Source organism: Gallus gallus, chromosome 8 (assembly GCF_016699485.2).
Source record: "Gallus gallus isolate bGalGal1 chromosome 8, bGalGal1.mat.broiler.GRCg7b, whole genome shotgun sequence".
Classification (NCBI taxonomy): Eukaryota; Metazoa; Chordata; class Aves; order Galliformes; family Phasianidae; genus Gallus; species Gallus gallus.
The window spans coordinates 16,899,770-16,922,856 of NC_052539.1; positions in this window are offsets into that span (position 1 = coordinate 16,899,770).

The following is a 23,087-nucleotide window of genomic DNA, read 5'->3' on the forward strand; positions in this document are numbered from 1 at the left end:
TGGCATTGGACATCTTGTTGCATTGTCATTTTAATGATGGCTTACTACTCTCAGCCCTTTTTTGCATTGTACCCAGCTCTTGACCAAGGCAAGACAGTGATAACCCTGTTAAAACTCAGATATTGTATTAGTGTATTAAGTTGTCTTTCATGACTGAGCATCATGAAGGAAAATGCAAAGCAAGCCAGATGTGTGAGAAGTGGATGAAGTCATCTTATGTATACTTCCATTCACATTAGAGAAGTGCAGGTGTTGGAAACAAATTGGCAAGTATAAATAAGGCAACAAAATGTGAATGACAAGGTGAAATGACAGGCATTGTCAGTAGTACACTTACTTGACAAATGGTTAAAAATATATTTATAGCTACATTTCTTGATCTGTGATGTAAAACTTCAGCACACTTCAAGATCACGTCTGCATGTATCATGAGACACTGCTATTGGTTCTGCTACTAAGCAATGATCTTATGATAAGTTAAATAAGTGAAATAAAACATACCATTATGACACAAAATCACTTTTGATAAGTCATGCTAGAGTAAATTCCTCCGTTTCTCATGGACAACCACAAGTGTAACAACTAACTTCCCTGATGAAACTGCAAGAGCAATGAAAAAGATTAAGGCATCTTGGTTAAATTCACTAAAATAAATGGCTATGAAAAAGCAATCTCAACCAGTTCATTATACCAAGAAAAAAAATAAAAAATCAACATTGTGATAGAGTGACCTCTCCTCTCTTCTTCAAGGGTGAGATAGATTGACAACAAGACCTTGGCTGGGATAGCTGTACATTCCTGTCAGCATGAACTAAACACACCATATGTTGGTAGTGCTTAATGTTTGATATTTACTGAAGTATAATTTAGTTACTGAAATATTTCTGTTCTCCATCACAGAATTCATCCTTGATCTGGCTGCATAATGTATTTAAAATTACTGAGTGAAACCTACTACTAAGCACAACCTAGTCTAGGAAACCATCTCAAGGAGTGGGGTTGCACTGAATGATCTCCAGAGGTCCTTTCCAACCCCTACGGTTCTGTGAAAAATGGAGGTGTGAAGTTTCAGCAAGAGGATTAAAAGGTGTTATTGTTAAGGAGGTTTATTTTTGGTTTTGCTTTGGATTTATTATCTACAAATTCTGTGTCCAAATGTGCTCTTCAACATGCAGATTTAAATTCAGGTAGAACTTACTGGACCTGTAAATGGATGTCTGAGAATACATCCTGCTTTACACCATATGCCTACCTATAAGTTCAGACTGAAACTTTATAAAGTTCTTTTTTGAAAAACTGTGAGATACTAGGTAGGATATTCAGAAGATCCTGCACCAGCTACTTGTAGAATTTTTTTGACAAATATAAATGTATTTGCATAAAAACAGAGAAAAGAAAGGTCACTATAGTAAATATTCAGTATAAATGGTTCAGGCAAAATTCAAAAATGCTGTTTGTTGCTTTCAAGATGATATTGATACCAATTCAATTATTCTCAATCTTTGGAAATAATGCTTAATATTAAAAAAAAAAAAAAAAAAAAAGATCCCGACTTTACTTGGAGGGATTCTTAGATAAATAAATAGTCATATATGCAATGAAAAAATTCAATTTTGTTTGTTTGTTTTCTTCAAAATGCAACTTAACAAGAATTGCCTATTACCAATTGGATATTGGATATTTTAGGTAAAATACAGCCTTGAATATGTATTAGTACACTTGTATATGTTCTGAAAAGCAGAAGTGTAGCACAACTTTATTTTGAGTGATTTGTTTTTAAGATTAAAGTTCATGTTCATATTTGTGTGAAGAATCATAATTAGATATTTCAACTCCTTTCCAGTGTTCCTAGATAAAAATTAAGGAGGAATGCAGGAAATTTCTTAATGCTTTTCACCTTCAGATACTAACATGATCAATATTTTTTCTTCTTTTTTCTTTGTAGTCTATGAAAGAATTGTAGAAAGAGACGAAGTAAAAGTCATATAGTCATTTTGGGGACATTACAAGTACTATAAGACAACTTGTATGATTTTTATGCTCATTTCATTGTTTTTAGTTTGGGTTATATAAACACAGTTGTGAAATAGCAGAGGGAATTAAGCTGCAGGCACAGTGGATTAAACCCTGTGCAAGAAATTCTCCTGATAGGAACAATTAGGTGAATAATGAGCCAGTTTTAAAATTTGCTGATGGAAATGGGAATCTTAGAGTTTCCATCACTAGGCAAAAGTAATTGTTGGTGTGAAAAGGAAAGTAGAGAAAAAATGCTTTAGTGTATTAAAAGTATGAAACTTTCTTGGAAGTGAGAGTTCCTAGTATATTTCTTGTCCTTCATAGCCTGCAACACACTGAAAGTTTTAATCCTCTGACATTATAAGTGTACCAGGATAAGATGTCTTTATTATTAATTATTTTATAATGTAGGCCATCTATAGATAATATAGGGAGTAGAAGCTCACTTGTAGTTACTGGTTGTAGAGGTGTGTGACACAGCTACTATTTGAAAAGGTCACTGACAGGATAAAGCAAACAAAAGAAGATGATGTCTTCATTTGATCCATGAAGAACTGAGGCACAGAAAAGACACACAGAACTCAGAATTTCAATCATGATGCCAAACCAATATATTTTCTGATTTCCCAGGATCAAGTACTTTGGATAAAAATATTTACAATATGGTGACTGGCTCTCTTTGAAATTACATGTCTTTTCCAAGGAAGCATATAATTTTCAATAATAATTTTATAATGTGAATTTAGGAAAATCTCTGTAAGAAAGAAGTCAGCTTCAGTAGCTAGATGTACCATCAATGTTCATGCTATTTTGCATATATAATAGGAATATAGAATGACTTGGGTTGGAACAAACCTTAAATATCACCTAGTTCTACCCCCCTGTCATGGACAGTCTTGTGATCCACTATATAAAGCACTACCTTAGGTTGCCCAGGCCCCCATCCACCTGATGTTGAATGTCTCCATAACTTCTATGGACAACCTATTCCAGTGCCTCACCATGTTCTGAGTGAAATTTTTTCCCCTGAACTTCTAACTTAAATCTCTCTCTTAGTTTAAAATGATTCCCACTTTCCTATCACTATCAGGTCATGTACAGAGTTAGTCTCCCTGCTGAATATAAGCTCCTTTTATGTACTGGAAAGCCTCAGTGTGGTCTCCCTGGAGCCTCCTCTTCTCCAAGCTGGACAAGCCCAGCTCCCTCAACCTTTCCTTGCAAGAGACATGCTTCAATTCTCATATCATCTTTATGGCCGTCCTTTGCACCTGCTCCAACAGTTCTACATCTTCCTTGTGCTGGTGGCTCTAGGCCTCAGCACAGTACACCAGATGGAACCTCATGAGGGCAAAGTAGAGGGAGACAATCAACTCCCAGTCAGTTGTACCTCTCAGCTTGGAGTCATCTGCAAACTTGCTGAGAGTGCACTTGATCCACTGTTGATGTCATTTGTCATGGATAAAGATCCTGAAGAGCACCAGTCCCAGAACAGACCCCTCAGGGACACTACTTGTCACTAGCTTTCACCTGGACAAAGAGGTACTGACCACAACTCTCTGTCTGTGACTATCCCATCAATTCTTTATCCATTTAATAGTTCATCCTTCAAATTAATGTCTCTCCAATTAAGAGGTAAGGATTTGGTGTGGGACCACGTCAAAGGCCTGAAGAAGTTCAGGCAGATGACATCAGTTCTCTTTCCTTCTACATATATAACAAGAGTCTTTTAATTTTCATCCAGATCTGTTTTCTACTTAAATGAAAAAATATGTACATCTTTATTGAGTTACGGTTTTCTAGAGATTAAAATCATTTTTGAATACTTACTTTTCAAAGCAGTGAATTTGAATGGATCTGTCATTCCCATGTCCAAATATTTTGAGGGTATTGACTTTCTGTAGAATTTTTAAGGGAGATTAATATTATTTCATTTCCTGTGAGTTGATTATCTACACAACTGGCCTCCCTGTTGTGTCTAGCATGGATGATCGGAGTATCAGAGTTCAAATTTATCCAGACTTCTGAAACTGTGGGGAAAGAGATTCCATCTGTATGAAACAGTTGTTTTTCAGGAATGAATATCTCTATCTAGTCTGTTTTGTTCAAAATGATTGAGATAAAAATCTGTGTACCTTTATGTGGAGAAACCTGAACTGAATTTCCCAAAATTACCGAAGTTTTATCAAGCTTAAGAAATGTGGTGTGTTGTGCAGCTGAGCTTGAAAATGATGCTATGATGATGACCTATTTTTTGGTTTTAGATGTGCTAATCAATGCACTTTTTTTTTATTATTATTATTTTTTTATTTTTTTAAGACATCCATCTCTCATTGCCTATGCATTTGTATTATTCCAGACTTTGGTGAGGTACATATGAACAAATATCCCCTAGCCTGAATCTTTCAGAAGGAGGTTTGTGGTGGTGTTTTTTCAATTCATGAACAACCAATACTCTGAAGTTTGAAAGAAAGAGGACTTAACTAAAAGAATGCAAGCAATGTCATGGTAGTGACTCATTGTTCTTGTCTAGTGCAGCAATTTTAACCCTTGAATTGCTTATCCTGGGAACCTGGATATGAGATTTATTGTATTAATTATTGTGCATTTGTTTCTTATAGACTTCTGAAACAAGCTGCCTGATACTGCTGCATGCAGTCAGTACACTTGGAAGTTTTGAGTTTGTTTGTTTGATGTTGTTTGTTTTAGCATTAAATTCATAATATCCACAGCTAAAGGTAACTGTTACACAGATGACATAATGTGATGTAATGAGATAATGTAAAGTTAATGATCAACAAAAGATGAATGGATATTTAAATTATCTTTTTTTTTTCCCAACACAAGTTAGTCTACTCACAATATCTATAATGCTTAGATATCAATGGCAGTAGTTAATATATAATTTGTTTTTCTTTACATTTTAATCCCAAATTTAGAAGAAAGATAATGAAAAAAGGATGGCACAAAGTTTGTATCTTCATGTATACCTGCTGAACATGAACATCATATTCTGACCAGTACAGTAAGAGGAAACATAATATAAGAATATGTACTGACTACAGTTGGTAACGAAACATTTATGACGAAAAGTAAACAGAATATAATTCAAACTTTCGTCACATTAGTTATTTCTTATTTCAGCATTAAAGAGGTTAATAATAGTAATGTGCCTCACCACTTATCAGACCTATTCTAGAAGATGTTTAATAATTGTTGATTCTGTCTTATTAGTAAGTATGTAATCAGTTATGCATGTACATTTCTTGTGCAAACAGTGATTTGTTGGTTTTTTTTGTTAAATGCGTATCAGTGTTTACTTGAAAAGGTGAATGACCTTGAAGCTGTTCACCAGTTCCAGTTAAAATTTTGAAGGATTGTTACTTTGTAATTTTAAGTTTAAATTTGTACTTCAAAATGTGTATTGTTACCTGTCACTGAAAAAAAAAAAAAAAGATCTTTGGACAGTCCCAGACTGTGCTCTTGGGTCTCCTTCGGTAGAAATATATGCTTTAAAACCTACTGCCTCCAAAATTGTTCTCTCCTCCTTGTGGTCCAGCAAGGTTTACAAAAACATGAAAAGTAAAATTCCACTGTGTAACTGCATGTAAAAGTACCTCAAAGGTTTGTTTATTTGGTACTTCTCAAACACAAAGCATGTGAAATTCACTCCATCTCTAAGGAAAATATTGTCTTCTTGCTTTTAAGATTCTTGAAGAGAAAGCTATTGCCTTTGTGGCAGTATCTGTTTGAGAAGAAGACGTCAAAAGAAAAAAGCAATTACTACAATACACAGCACAACCTGGCATCAAAATCTATAGCTATTAAGTGTGCTAGTACCTTTTCTTCTCGTAAGGTGATGAGAATGATGCCATTGACATTATAGCTAAGCATAGAAAAGCTACAATACAAAAACTTAAATAACTTCCTTAAAAATGAACATGGAACTGCTTCTTCTAAAAGAATTTTCTCAGCAGAAGCTGAGAAAAGACAACATCCCTCATTTGTCAGGCCACTAGAAAATAATTTGTCTATACTCAGGAGTTTTAGAAGCCTTATTTTTATCTCAATTGTAAGGAAACTGCTTGTGAATTGATGCTTTTTATTTTCTTTTTATATCAAGTCAATAAAATATTCTATCTGACTTTGATAAGCAGAGTAAACTTAAATTATCGCTCAACTTTGAATGCTTCATATTAGCTGACTGAGTTTAAATTACAGAAGTTTTATCGTGATATTTTTCACATTGTCAGTGGTCTGCTAAAATCAAAGCAAGTAAATCTAGCACTGCCACACAGAATGGAACAAAACATGTAAATATTGTTGAAACTGTTACTTTCTATTTTTGTATTATGCCATGAGAATGACAGCTTGATATTTACCTAACAGGCACATAAGTCATTGTTCAGCAACAGCATATTATGGAACAGCTTGCATATCCCAAAGCTTCTTTGTGAGGAAAGTTTTTGCCCTTTTGTATTGTTTGTTTTGGGTAGGGTTCTTTACATCTTCCTAAGAATTAGATAAATCTTCTGCTTTTTTTCCTTGTGAATAAAAGATGATCATACTCATGCAAGACATAATTAATGACATAGGTTTGCATGAAGTATAAGCAGGATGCAACACTTGGACAAGAACATCCTCTTCCTTGCAGCATTCCTGGATGACATCAGGTAGCAATGTAGCTGCACTGAGTTCCTTCAGTAGGTTTTAAAACCTCTGCCCTCCTCTTTCTTGTCTAGTGCCCCTTTGAGCTTAAAACAAACCCCCCGGACAATTAGCAGGAATTACCTTCAACTCAGTAGGCTTGCTAAAATTCTACTTTACTACAGCTATTTTCTTTTGAAACAGAAAAAGACAAGAAGATGTGCCACTAAAGATTATATTCTTTCAACCTCTTCAGACAGAGAATAAAACAAACCTACTTTTAGTCTGATACAGACTGGAGAAAAGAAAGAGACAATGTCACTGCTAGAATTCTCTCACTAATTGCCCAGAAAGTAAGAAAAAACCAAGGCAGTTGCAGTTTAAAAGAAAAAAATATATATCAGAAAGCTAATGAGGAGATTGAGAAATATTTTCTAATCATGAGGAATTCTTTCCCTCTGACATCTTCCAGTTTCTTCTGCACAATAAGGGAGAGTCAAAAGGGACAGCTTGATATAAGGAAAACTATTCTGTAATTGTATTTATTGAAAAAATAAATACATTTTAGCACAGCAAAGGCTGCTAGACAGGATAACATTTATCATGCCATGATACTTTCTCTTCTACTGTAATTTTTGTTTCCTTCTCATTTTTGGAGGGGAAAATTCCGCCAATATTACAATATATTACAACTTCCACTGTTCTTGAAATGGCACATGCTGAATGCTGCGGAAGAGAATTTCTGAATAAATGAGAAGTCCTAAACGAGTTATATCAACATTTTGCTTTGGGGAAACGAATATAACAAGAGCAATAAAATAACCTCAGATACATATTGGGAGGCTTATATCAGCTGTATTCAGTTTTTACACAGCAGTGAAAAACAATCTCCTGTCCAACAACTTCCCCTATTGTCAGTCCGCAATGATGACAGCTACTGCCAGCTGAAATCCTGTCTCTTCTTAGTGTCCTCATCTGGCTGACATTCCATACCAGTTGGTTTTCACAGTATTTATATAGAAGTCCAAATTAAAAACAAACAAACAAACAAACAAACAAAAAAAAACCCCCAGAGAATAGACAAAAAATTCATCAATTTCAAGATTCCCCTTGAAGATAATAGAGATATACAGAGCATCAGGCAAGAACTGAAAAAGGCAGGTTTTACAGAGAAAACTCAAAGAGCTTTCTAGACTTGCAAAATGAAGAATAGTGTCACTACCAATCAATAAGTCAATATTTGTATATTTGAAATATCCAACACTCCTAACGTTTGGTCATAATTCTTGTATATGTTACATCTCCCTTGTCTAATGAAATACTACCGTTCACATTCAACACTTTAACTAATTGCACATAGAATTTTTGCTTAAACTCCAATAAGCATATCATCTTCAAAACTGTATGCTTATTTCTCAGCAGTTGAGTAACACATTGCCAAAGTAACATAGAGAAATTTTAGTTATTTAACTGCATATAAAAAGCTACACATTAGTCCAGGAACTTCAATCAGTACTCTCTGGCATCTTTAAAGTACGATCTGTAATGGAAACAGAAAAGCAGTGGAAAATTGATTCCTAAGTCAAAAAAGATCAGCATTTCTTTTTCTTGCCTTTCTTGAATTCCAGCATAGAATAAAGGGATGGATTTTACTTTATTGTATAATGTCTACACTTGTGATAGTGGTTATTTAGATTTAATGTCTGAGCATTACCATTTGATGAAGCTGAAGTGTACAGTCTGTTTACTGCTGTTTATTTCTGAATGCCTAGAAATCTTTTTAACAATTTTTAATGAGCAATACTATGCCTGGTCTTTGCAATTTGTCACTGATTTCTTTGATTGCAACATTGGGCCACCTTACTTATGATCATAGGCTTTACATATACACAAGCACATGTGTGGTAGTGCTAAATGTGATGAAATAGAGAGCTATGTGGTCAGTTGTGCAACCACACAATACATTAATTTGTTATGCATCTTTGACTGTTCACCTGCCCCCTTCCCATTAATCCTTCTTTCCCAGGGCTTCCTTTGACACTCCAAACCTCAGAGCAGATTCTCACAGCTACCATTACAATAAAAACTAGCCTAAACTTATATTGGGAATGCTGCTTTCCTCTTTCATTGGAGGCAGAACTTCATCTAAAGATACATCCACTTGGTGTACTGAAGGAAAGAGACAGTCAAATGACAGATTTCTTAGATGTAAAAATGTCTCTTAAATCAGGATGACCTCACATTTTACAAACTGAAGTTTCAGAACCAGGAGGGGATGATTTCCAGCTTCCTAATCTATCCTAGAAACCTTCTAACAGACGTCACTACTGAGATATTGGTTTTCAGTTCTGCATTTCATGGCTGTTTGATACTAGATTTTCTTGGCAATTAAAGAATGACTTTTGAAATAGATTTATGATTTTGTAGTGAGGCAGCTATCTTGAACTTGAACCTGTGTTTGTATCACAGAAATCTATGTGCGTTTCTCTGTAGGAAATACATAGTATTATTATAAATGAGCATAAATTACCAGAATAAATATTGTGGCAATTAAGAGATCATAATTCATTTGTTTGTGTAGAGGTAAATGGGCATTTGCTAGTGATTTTGGTTAAAATGTATGAGCAGATTAAGATAGGAAACAAACCTTTCTCTCTGTAATTGCAACCTCTTTTTGATGTAACTCACTGTATTTGCTTTCTTGTACCGTCTTTTTGTCTCCCATCTTCAAAGATAACAAGATCAGAGTAGCTTTATATGAACTTTATTTTTTTTTCAGTAACAAAGCCTGTTTTAGTGTGGACATTGTGTCATTATTATGTGGTTTTTTGTTTGTTTGTTTGTTTGTTTTTGTGTTTGTTTGTTTTTTTTAATATATGAAGTATGTTTGAGGAATTTCTGAATTTTCTTGCATATTGTGTCCATCTGAATTTTTTTTCATTTTAAGTCATTATATTAGGAAGGTGAGAGAATGGAGAACTGTGGCTTGAAAACTTGGGCTGCTGGTGGAGGATGTTGTTGCTGTGTTGTTGCTGTAATTTCCCAGATAAATGTTGAGCCAGCAGTGTGCCTTTGTGGCCATGAGGGCCAGTGGTAGCTTGGGGTGCATTAAAAAGTGCGTGGCCGGTAGGTCAAGGGAGTTGATCCTCCCCCTCAAAGTGTCCTGTTTTATTCACATACAGCAACTTTTTTAACAGTAGAGTAGACACATTTGTATTCCTTCTAAATAAATATGTGGAGAAAATAATTATTTGGCTTTGACCAAGAAACTAGGTCTTGAGGCTGCTAAGTTTAAGTCATGATACTCAATGATATAATCTTGTTTAAATAGGACACAGCAATGAATCTTCTGGCTGGATTTCAGCTCCTGCTTCTGCAGGATTGGGCTGGTAGGCTAAGGTTGCATACTTTTTGGAGTCCAGCAGGCACGAAGGTACCTACACTGTAATTGAACATGGCAGAGATTTTCCAGGGTTTGATTTTGTGGGTTTAAAATTCACGAGTTCCATGTTATTTGAAATCGCATTGGTTAATAGCATTGAACATGAGGGAAACGGGATAAAGTACAATCAACAGTGCATTTAAAAAGGAATGGATTTCTTCAGTTTGGTATTATGCAGAATCAGTTATCAACAGAAATGTTCATTGATAATGTTAATAGTACTTACAATCCAGATCCATGTTTTTGTGTTTCTCTCTAGTATTTTGTGATCTTTAGACATGTTTATCCCATTGTATTCTATTACATTAAATATAAATAGAGAAGATTGAACTATATGGTATCCCAAGAGATATTTAAATATAGTATCTAAGTAATAATTTAAAAGTTATTTATATAATATAAGCTACCCAATTAACTTATGATATATGTACACAGATTTCTAAAAACGTACTTTGCATTTCTGTCCATAAATTTAATATGATGAAACATAACAGTCAAGAGTATTTAAGGAGAGCTGGAAAATGAGAATATTGGAATTGTAGAATTAAAAGAAGATCAGTTATGATTTCAATTTCTTAAGCTTTGAATTAGGCTTACACTTCTCATTACTAGCAGATCTGTGAAGCTGGACCCAGACTCATCTCATTTACTGTGCACCATACTGGAAAAATGCTCTGACACCCGTTCTTTTTTATTCTCTACTTTATTATTTTTATGTTAATCCTATAAAAGTGGAAAGAAAGCAAGACAAGAGAGTAAGCTTTCCTAACAATCTTGATCTCAAATTTAAAATGTTATTGTAATATATTCTGCAGATTCATTTGCTGTCTCAAGCAATTCAGGAATAGTGCTGTAAAAAAAATGCAAATTATGTTTAATAAAGATTAATGCAAAGTTATGTATCCTTCTGCTAAAATATTAAATACAGCAAAACTGAAGGGCACAACATCTAGTGAATGGACTGTGAATTGCATGTTAAGTTAATGATAGTTCTCGTCTCAAATGCACTCTGCAGTATAAAACAGCAATGATGGTGCATTGACTTTGAAGGGAGTATGATGAAGGTTCTGAAGCAGTGTGAGATGTTTAATTGCACATATATTGAAAGCAAATTTAATGATGAAGCCATCGGCCCTGAAGAAATGATTGACAATTTGAACTGTCACTTCTCGAAATCCTCATCAGAGGATTATACCATATATGCTAATAGGCAAGAAACGGAGGTTAAGCTGTTCTTAAAATAAAGAAATTCCTATGAAAGAAATAATAATGTTTAAAATATAGCAAAAGTTTTATAATTGAAAACAGAGGGTTTTTTTGTCTTTTTTTGTTGTTTGTTTGTTTTTTTTTTTGCCTTTTTTCTTATGTTCACCTGTCAGAAGGAGTAAAAGAAAATATTTTTTGTGTAGATGCAGATAAAATTTTAGCTGAAATAACTTGAAAACTGACCTAGGCACATCTATCAAATGAATATCTACTGTATGATACAATCAAAACAAAGAAATAAGTCGTAAAGTTAATAGCTTATTCTTTACCATGGAGTCAAATTTTCAAATAGGACTCACTTCAGCCTTAAAAAATTGTTGGTACTGCTTTTATTTTCAGGCTGACTTGTGCCAAAAAGATTCATCTTAAATGCAGGAAGTTGTGTATTTTTCTACCCATTTTTATATACAATTTGTAGGTATGAATTATTTTTTTAAATCTACATGCAGGAAAAAAAAAAGCTGGCATGGTTTTGAAAAATACTATTCCCTTTTAGCGTATCTCAGCTTAGTGGGAGGCTCAGAGGCACAGACAGACATTCTCTGTGTGGAAAGTGAAGATCTCATGTAAGATAAAATTACTGAAAGACAACTGAGCCTCCGTCTATGTTGCAACATCTTCATTGTAATCTGCCAGACAATGTATGTTCAGAATTGCCTTATTGACAGAAATAATCGACTTTTAAAGCTTAATTATGACATTTGGTAGTGAGATAACTGGATGATGAAGAATCAGTAGTTTTTTCAGTGAAATAGAAAAAAAAATAGTATTGCTTCCTAATGGCATGCAGAACTACATTGCTCTGAAAAGCCTATATTTAAAACACTTTTAAGTCAGATATTCCACACTGGAAGTGTCAAACTGTCAAATTAGAAACTTTTATATCATTAATACATATTTAATTAGGGATTAGGATGCCGTAACAGCAAGAAGTGGGAAACAAAGTTTCTCTCCAGTACAGCTCACACTGCGGCCACCCCCCTGCTTGTGCCATCATGGAGATGGCTCTGCCCTGCCAAGTGGCCTGGCCTGGCCCCAGGCACACATCCATCACTCAGCAACAAATATTGGTGCACAGTGTGTGCTGTCTGGGCTGAAATCAGGGCACGGGAAGGTCTCAGTGCAGTGCCACATGAAATTATGGCAAATAATTTTGTGCATTTTGATACATTGGCTGAAGACAGTCCTGTGAACAGGGAAAAATATGCAGTTGTGCTTTCTGTTTTGATAAAGGAATTTGAGAACAGGTTTCAACATTGCAAAAGAAATTATAATTTTTTAATATATATTTGCAACTCCATTTTCAGTCATGATCAAAAATTTGATCTTGTCTCCTTACATGACCTTTATGAAACCTCTCTTACCAAAGAAAAATGTCCCTCACTTCACAACCATGCCTTATTCATGTCATTGCTTTTTGGCAGTATGTAAATTTGTGAACATCTGTTTTCAAGGGTGAAGCACAAGAAGGGCAAAATTGTGTCAAAAATCTCTGATGAACACCTAAGAACTCACTGAGAATTGCAACCACTGCCACTGAACCAGGGACTGATGCATTAGTTTCAGAAAAACAAGGTCAAAAATCCCACAAGTTTTGTGGTTTTTTACTTTGTCTTAAAAATAAAATAAAATAAAATTGAAGATTAGATTTTATTTATTATTTTTTTTTACTTATATACATTAACTAAAGTCTATATTTTATGACGGCTGCTCCAAAAGTAATGCCTCCTGTTTTATTGAATTGGCCCACATCAGAGGCTGGTGGGATGGCAGTAGAGGCTAAACCTTCCCACCAATATGCTGTTACATTTTGTTGCTGTGAGACAGATGGCAGCAGAGGGACAGTCTGAAAAAATGGCATCTGACATGGAAATCTATCTGAAGCATTGGGGTGGAATTGAATTCCTATGTGCGGAAAAAATGGCACCCATTGAGGTTCATCGATGCTTTCTGAATCTCTGTGGAGACCAAACAGTGGATGCGAGTACAGTGAGGCGGTGGGTGGTGTATTTCAGTAGTGACTAGTGTAGATCACCTCCTCTGGTACAGATTTTTACGAGCACAGCATGTAGGCTCTTCTTCATCACGGGTGAAAATGCATAGCTAACAGTGATGACTACGTTGAAAAACAGTATTTTGTCACTGAAAATTTGCTCTATCCAGTAGTGTTATTATACTCTCTGTATCAGTTGCCGTCTCCATGGAAATAAATAGGAGGCTCTGAAAACCTGCAATGAGGCAACCTATGTGTATGCGGTCCAAGACAATTCCTGTATATTCAGTGTGGCTCAAGCAAGCCAAAATGTTGAACACCCGGGGCATACTCTGTCATGCACAAGATACATAACACTTCCTAAATTATGAATGTAAAAAGAGACTAGATCATTCTTATTTTAGCAAAAAAACTTTTGGATTCAGGAGATTTTGAGAAAAAGAGCTGCAGTTGAAATAAACATTCTCTGAAATGGGTGAAACAGACACATGAAGGTCATTGTAGATCTTTCTAGTAGGCCAGCTGTAGCATAGGTACTGTTAGATGCAAAATAATGTCTTGCTACCTAATTAACCCCCCTTCACCATTGAGATATGATGCAAAAAGTAAAATTAACAAATGATTTAGGTCAGGTTTGCCCTATTAGTCTCTCTTACTATAGATCAGATATGACTGAATATTTTGCAAAATATACTTTAGTTACTGCCAGTCTGGTTAGATAGGTTTGTAGTAAATCAACTATTTTTAATTAGGCTTCTATACTTTAATCCAATCTATTCCAGCATTAGCTCCCATTATTGATCCTGGTTGTAAGTGGTTACTTCCGTTACTGGCTGAATTTAAGATTTTTTAAAAAAGCACAATAGTAGTTAGCAATTCTCAGAGTAACTCTCATGATATCAGCAAAACAAATTATAATTCCAATCAGCATATGCTGTAAGATAAAAACAAGCAGTTCTTTCAAGTCCTCTCCTCAGATAGAAGGGTTTAGTTGCTGATCTCAGGTGCAAACAAGCCAAAGAGCTGCTCCAATCCAAGAGAAAGGCAAAGGGGAAACCAAAAAGCTAATGGGAAAAGCAGGCTGCAGGGCTACCATTAATGCAAGGTACCAGAAATATATAACTGAGAGGTGGGTAAGGAGGGGAAGGGTTAAATAGGCACATGTGGTAATTGATTTGATCTGATAAGAGGGATCAATAGCAACAGCAGGAATCAGGATTAGTATAGGCTGAGAGACTATTGTGACTATAGTATGTCTTGTTCCTTAAATCTCGTAGCTGTTTACTTTTAGCTTTCTAACCGTGTTTGGCATTTGTTGTGATTTTGCTTTAAGTAGGAGCCTCATCCTGTCTTCATAGTTACAAAACAAGGATAGAAATTAGATAATTAGATTTTAAATGCAGTTTATTTTTGAAAAGAACCTAGATGTGTCATTTCCCTTGCAGCTAAAGGTGCTGTCAGGCTCTGTATACAGAAACAGGTAAAATTACTGTAACAGCAATGTATTTATATATACACAGACATAAGTTCCTGTAGGGTTTAATTGTCAGGGCTCATGCAAGGATGTTAGTTCTTTTAGTTCAGTTTTTTGGTGAGTCTGATAATGGGAGTTCAAGCTGAAAGCTAGTTTTAGTATCTCTTTTAATCTTCCCCAGTAGGAAAAGGAGAGATACTGACAAAATAATTCAATGGTATGTGTGAACTCACTTGCTGATTCTGTGATTTGGATACAAATCAATATATTGGTCAAGACCTCAGGTAACTTGTTTACTTTTTTGAGCATACCTCAAGCAGAGTAACTTTTCTTCTAAACCCGTGTTTGCAACCTGCTCCGAATTTGTTTTTTGTAGGAAGTGACGGCCATTTTGTGTTCACTTCAGTGCAGCCGGTTATTGCTGAAGGGTTGCTCTTTTCCTTTGTCTGTTAGGTCTTACTTTATCCCCTTAGTCTTGGAAATGTGAATATGAAAAGCTGAAAATACGTGTTTTCCTTTGTAAAGGGCAGATAGAATACTGGGTCTAGTAATTCTGTCAGCATTTTATTATTAACAAAATGGCCTTCATATTTCTGTGTAAGATAATATGCTAGATGTAAGCACGGAGCTCTTTTTCATTTTTATATGTGTGTTTTATTTAGGAAGCTTCTTAGCGATTGGTTAAACTCTTTTTGGTACTAATTTGACTACCATTTGTGGGAATGGGGGGGTAGAAAATACTCCACAGTGAGTACATTGATTGTGAATTATGGTATATCTCAGCAAATAGAACAAAAATGTACTTTGTATTTTGGGAAGAATGTTTGTTCTTTAGAGTCAATTAGAAGTATCTTATAACTTTTACCTCTCTTGTTAGTCATTAATGTGTATTTGGTAACTTGTGTAATCTGGTTTGGACTCTTTCTAGTGTATTTATTACTCATCTACAGAGAAATTTCTGGGCTTCTATTAAAAAGCTGTAAAGGAGTATAACTTCCTGACTTTTGTATAAGTGTTCTTATTTTGCTTACTACAAATAAATATAGGAATAAAGTGAACAGAAACCTGAAATAAGGCATCATTCAGATTCTAACCATATTCTAGTATTGTACAAGTAAGATCATTTTCAGTAAACTTCTTAATGTGAAATTTAAACTTCTTACAAGAAAGAAGTTAGAGCATGCTTTCAAGGGTATTGAAGTTTTACTTTGAGGCTTGTCTCAGTTCTAAAATAGAATAAACTTCTTGTGGTTAGAGAAGAATGGTAAAGAATGAAAGTTTTTTTTTTTTTTCTCCCACCTAGAATCTTATAGCTTACTATCTACAGCATCATATAATTATCTTTAAGGTAGGAAATCTTTTATTTACTTACAGTTCTGTTCCTCCCAAGTGAGCGTGATACTCTGCAGGACTGGGTTTGTCGCTGTCAGCTTCTAATTTAATCACATAACAAACCAATTTATCCCTACAGTTGTTAAAATAAACCAAATTTAGAAAGACATTTTTTGCCTTGAATATTCTATTAAGCTTATCTCCTGATTTTATTCCTTAAAAATGTGTTTCAAGCAGACAGTTGAAAATGAAGCTATCAATTTAATTTTTATTTAGGATTTAAAAATGTGTTTTCTGCTTTGGAATGCAGTCTTATTTCTGTAACTCACAGTGATAGGCTAATACTCTGGAACAGACTGCATACTCAGAAATGTCAGGCATAATGGAAAAAATGAGAATTCAAAAGAGGGGAAGTTGACCAGAGGTACTATGAAGGGTCTTATGCTCTACAGGTTCTTCTATAGCAGCCAGACCTGATGTAGGAGCATCATGCTGGTCTCAGGAGTCTATTCTGTGCTACTTTGCTGCCATTCATCAGAAATAAACTTCCAGATAAACAGCGTAGTGTCAGTTCTTTTTGCCTGCCTAAGATAACAGTTGTTTGTGTTTTTTTTTTATTACTGGAGCTCTGCTGGAATTCTTTTCCTTCCTTCTTCTCTAACAGTCTAAAGCGTTAGAGGATCTAGTCTAAAAGTTATTATAGTTTTGCAGTGGGGGGTACCACCTGTGTGTCCCTTCTTCTGGCAATGCCTCTGTCATGCAGTTGTTTAAAGGTTCAGAAATAAACTTTTTTATCCTACTCTCACATTGCTTGTTGGTCAGAGGAAAAAAAGGATTAGTTAACAGTAACTTCTGACATTGAAATTGGTATTTAAATCTCACTTTAGTTGCAAAAGCAAGTTGTCAATCTGTGTTCTGGGGAGTGGTTGTGAGTTTCTTCATAAGTAAATGTGCAGTTACACATGAAAATAGTTGTAACAGCTGAGTTAAGAACTTAACTGACCTCATTATCTAGAATTAGAAGAATGTCATATTCTGTGTTACTATATATAGCTCTGGGTCCTTGGTCCGGCTGGGCTCAGCTGTGTGTGTGAGAAGGTTTGTTGTGCAGTACAGGCAGTAGGAAGCCTTGAGGAAGCTTTAATTTCTTGCGTGCTTGAATATATTCACATAATGGTATACAGTGTCATACCCTGTTTGTCCTTGAAACAAAAACACTCTGCTTTTAGAAATGAACTGTAAAGGGTGGATTCTCATGAACACTAAATCCATTTAGATTCAAAATGCTTGCTTAATGAAGGTCACAAGGTCTAAAATCTTGGCTTCAACATGATTCTTCAGCTTTCTATCTCCTGAGGACAGCTGGTCAGTCAGCTGGCCTGAGCTGGAACTGAAATTCTGGGGACGGACAGGAAGGAAGTTAATCACTAACTGTTGATATGGAGAAAGAAGGATAATAACTGTCTTGATTAATATGAACTGTTATAATGTATAACATGTATATGTAAAGAGAAAACTTGTTGAATTGTTAAAATATTGAAATATAGAAATGTTTCCTAAAATGCAACATTTTTTATCTGTCTGAATAATCAAACATTGCTCTAAAAATGTCTTGCTACTTTCAGAAATCATGTAAAACAAGTATTATAAAATGAAAATGACTGTTTCACAGTATATTGTTAAGCAGTTTCATTTTTTGTGACTTGTTTTGTATTTGTTTAAGAGAGCATGGTGCTTTTCCTTTAACTTTGGAGATATATGTATATCTATGGTGAAGACTTTCATGGTTTTTTTTTCTGTTTTTTTTTTCTGTGCCAACTTTACAAGTCTCATTTCATAGAAATTGCATTAGTCTAGTATCCTCAGCAATCACCTACATCTTTAAGAAATGCACACTGCTCTTAAATTAAATAGACTTTCTTTAATGAGACAGATCTTGTGTCTGGTCTTAGGTGGATGTATGAGGTGGCTAAGAATATATGCAGCAGTTTCATTAGTGTAGGCACTGACACAGTGTAAATTTTGTTTTATTTGAAGTTCTTGTTATCTGTAATTGTGAGGCTATAGAGCTGATCTAAATGATCTGACTAGTGAAGTACAGCAGCCTCCCTGACTAAAACTCAGTCTAGATTGAACACAGGATATAATATCAATTTGCAGAGAGAGATTTCAATATGTTACATGGTTAAACTTACTGAACTTTTGTTCTTACAATTATAAAAGCTTTTCTTCTACCTTTAACACATACATGTGTGTGGAAAAATAGACATGCTCTTACCTAAATCAGATGATCAGGAACTGAACATAGTGATTAGATATGCATTGTAACTATGAAAGCAAAGTTTTGGATTGGCTTGTCAAACACATTTTGGGTTGTGCTCAGAAAAGTGAAATTGTTTCAGTTTTCTGAAAACTTGTGCTTTAACTAGTCTCTCTCCCCACCCTTCCTTTTTTACCCTTTTAATAGGAAAGCAATTACAGTGCACTGAAGGCATGTTAGAAGCTGCCATAGGCTAATATGGTTATGTTAGGAACCAGAGTGGTTATGTGAAGTAGTTAAAGTTCTGTGTGGATATAGCAATTTAACTCATTAGTAATTCTGGCATACAGATTTTGTTTGTGTGTCATAATGTAGATATCAATAGATTTTTATTATTATTATTTTTATTATTATTTTAATTTTCCTGATGGGGCAAATGGTTCCTACACTTTACCCATCAGTTAACATTTGGTAGGTTAACCAATTCTATCAAGACAGGGAAACGAGATACTTGTAGTGATTTTTACAGTACATGCACATAACCTGCTTTTCTGTTAATTGGGGACAGGAAAGGTAATCAGAATTCAAATTTGCCGAAACTCACTTTTGGGACTTGCACTTAAAAGCCCTAAAACTTCCATACGCGTATACTGTTCTGCCTTTAAAATGGTTCGCAAGTTTAATCACCAGCTAGAATTGATTTTGCAGCTCAAATGGGACCAACACATGGCTGGAACTTCTTGTTAGATCTGTCTGGGAGTAAAGGCACCATAGTTTATAAGTTTTAAAAGAGAAGGAAATGCGTCTGAAGTGAAGTCTTCAAGCTGTATTTGTGTCCCTCTCTCCTATGGGCGCTGATATATATATATATTTTCCTAAGTGCATGCAGTTCAAACTGTTCAAAATAAATTTATGCAGTTGGCTCAGTTCCTCAGTCTTTGTGATAATGCAGCAATAACAAAATTGTCAGATGTGTGGAACTGATTATAAGAACAAAGTAGATTTCCTGTAACTTGTCCTGTTATGATGCTTGTTTACTGTATCTACCATTTTTATGTGGATGAACCTAATCTAAAATGGAACAGCCTTTCAGGAAATAATATCCCACTTGGGATGCAGTAAACTTTGTTGGCTACAGCTGATGAGCCTTATTCTATTTGAGGTCATTATTAATTGTTCCTTGGGTGGATCACAGGAACAGTTGGAGATCGAGGTGATATCATTTATCAGTAACCCATTAACAGTTGGCTTGTCTAACATTCTTATATCTCTATCACACTTTTCCCTTGAAGAACATAAGTGAGTACTATTTGGTCAAGCCCTGATAAATCAATAACTTAATGCAGTTAGTTACACTTAGTGCAGTTAGTATGAGGAGCTTGTAGAAGTTTCTTTGTATTTACTTCTTTATTCCCCCATCAGCCATTAAAGAACATTCTCATTTTCCACATGAAAGCCTCAGGAGCCATTTCACAGCACAGATCCAACAAACTGAACACCAGAAGATTAACTGACTATACTATCTAGTATTGCTTGTTTGGATCTGCCTGTAGGATTTAAATTTGCAAAAGCAAAAACAACTTAACTACATCCCAAAAGCTTCATATAGAAAGCCTGTTCAATTTCTTCTTTCTTAGATTACACATTCAAAGTAACTTCTTCTAAATTAAATGTCATTTTGTTGTATTAGAACAATCAGGACAACTTCAGATTTTAATAAGTGAAGTTATTGTAGATTAAAACCATTGGCTGTTGGCACAATTAATGGAGATAATAGCATTATAAGCACATAATCACATCCTAAATTTTTAGCTCGACTAAAATAAATTTTGAAATTAAGAATTTAATTAGGCTTACTTAAATTCTTGAATTATTTGTCATGTCAAACCATGGTTCTTTTTTAAGGCCCACACAGGAAGTGGTTTAGTTTAATTAAGCTTATTTTTAATGAAATGGAATACTACAAATGTAAGCAATACATGAAAGCATTAAGAAACCAAGGGCAGGAATTTCATGTTAGTGAATACGTGGCAACTTTCATCAGATGGTCCAGATATAAAATATTTATTTCTAATAGGGAATCTCTTTATATTTAATACATTGGATCAAAGAGCAGTTGTTCACCCTTCCTAACTTCTTTTTTTTTTTTTTTTTTGAAATAATAGCCTAACTTATAACTATCTTTTTAAAGATTGTCCTCATGTTACCATTTCTTGGTCCTGCTCTCTGTGGAAGAAATTGTTTTAAATACAACAATATTGCACTCATTATTTAAAACCACATTTTGCTATCTGAGTAGGACTGAAAAGCTGAAGTTGTGTTCTCTAATGGCCTATATATGTGTTTCCAGGTTTTCCATGAATTTCTTCTTCTTGAACTACATGTTGTTCTAACCTGCAGACCAAGGTTTCCTTTCTAAGTTAACAATTGTGACTGCTAACATCACAGTAGTGTTTTTGTTTCTGCTGTGCTACTTTGATATTGGCAGGAATCAGTTCAAAAGCATGCTATGAAGCCTTCATTAGGGGACTGTGATACTCAGACTCTGGGAATTCAGCCAGGGGGAATCAATTGGTGAAATATTCAAAGAGAAAAGTGAACCACCTCATTTATATTCACATATGCTCGAGCAGACTGCTGAGACAGAGCTAGAGAGACTGGCCCTAGACTTTGTGGCTATGTACAATAAATTCTGTCTCATCCTTAAGTCTTGAATGATGTTTGTATTAGATTATACTCCAAAGATGATAAACTGTGATGTATTATGGTTTCATGCCAAGGCTTTGGAAACTTTGTTGTGCATTTATGTACCTAATATAATGGAAGTAGGGCATGGATGAGAGCAGGGACCCAGTGTATTCACCTGTGTGAATAAGACAGGTCTAAACAGAGAATGCTTCAGGTCACTGGGCCTATGGAAGTGTTCGGTGTTGAAGGAGTAAAATGTGTATTTTGCAGGGCATTTCTGAGTACAAAGAATAGTAAGTATTGAAAAAAAAAAAATACATTGCAAAGCATAATGCCAGAAACTTGAAGGTTATCCTATATGATTCTGGATACACATTTCATTGGATCATTCCTAAGTAACATCTTAGAAAAGATGTAGCAGTAATCAAAGGATCAAGAGGTAATAATCTTGTGGCAATATTTTAACTGACTATACAGCTTGCTGTAGCTAAACTTATTAGTAATTTGATAAGCATGCAGGTAACTAATTGTAGGTACTTAATTATGAAAAGTAAACATTAGAATTTGTCTCATAGTTATCTTCTAAACTGAAGGGATTTCTCTCATTAACCTGGGACTAAGTAGAGTGGGGAAAAAAGCCTCTGTAATTCACTATCTGTATTTGCTTATAATTTTATCTGATTTAATGTTGTACTGAACACTGATACTGCATATGTTGAAAACTAGTTACTTAGAAACACTTTTTTCAAAAGCTGTAGTAAATACGGATCAAAGTTGCACGCTTCCCTAAGCACTCCTTTCTCTGTTTTTTGCAGTCTGCTAAGATCCAAGATGCTCCAGTTTTTGCTCTATGTTTAAGGCAGAAAGTAACTACACTTGGCTTTAGCCTAACAGCAAAGGTTGTGTGGTTGTTGGGTTTTTTGTTTGTTTGTTTCATCTCTCATTTATTCTCTCATCTAACAAAAATATCCAGGTAAATAAAGAAAAATAGTGCCAATTGGGGGGTGAGGGGACTGGAGATTCATGATCCTTGAGGTCCCTTCCAACCCAGGTCACTCTGTGATTCTGTGAAAGTCTGTATGTTATTAATTTGGTTCTGTAAAATCAATTCCCTTTGTCATTTTCCATTGTACCCAATGCCCCAAACATCTCTAGGTTTATTCACAGTTATTTCAGATCTTGTAGCTAAAACTAAATAGACCTTCCTTAAAGCAAGTCCTTTCTTAAAGGAAAGCCACAAAAGAATCAGGTTGTTGAACTCATACTTTTTCCTTTCATCTTGTGTTTCCTGATCTTGTTGGCTCTTGCTTTTTAGGGTTCTGCCCTACTGTCTGATTTGCTGATCTGGCATCTTCAAGTATCCTCAATATAATGGCATTCAAGTCATGGCCTGCTTGTCTAGCTCTTTACTGAAGATATTCTCAGCTGAAATTGGTGATTTGGACATTTAGGCTTTTTGTGGGCTTGGCAGAATAGCTTGTAGCCTAAATAAACTTACGAGCAACGGTAGGAAGAAGGGAGGAAGTGTTCTGGTTTAGCAGATGGGTCAGAGCTCAGGGTTGCTTGGTCGTATACACTGTTGTGAGAGCAGTGCACCAGTATCCTAATCTGCTGTCCAGAAAGCTATACTTCCCTATGTAGTTCTTCTTCAGTGTGCTTCTACAGTCAGTAAATATATGTGAAGGTGAAGATTAGAGAACATTAACCACAGTTTCCATCTATTTCTACAGTGATAGCAGTATGAAGCACATGGACAAAAGTAAGGAACAGAAAGCTAGAGTACAGCATGAAAGCATAGGTGTACGGGAAATACAGCAAAGCAAATAGACATTTGTGTGAAGGCAGCTCCTGGAAGGAGAAGCTCTAGAGAGAGGTTAGTTGAATGAAAAGCAGGTACATCAGAAGAGCTGTGACAGTACAGTGAATTCGGGATCTTTCAGAAATTGACTGTACTGTCTATTTTCCATAGGAA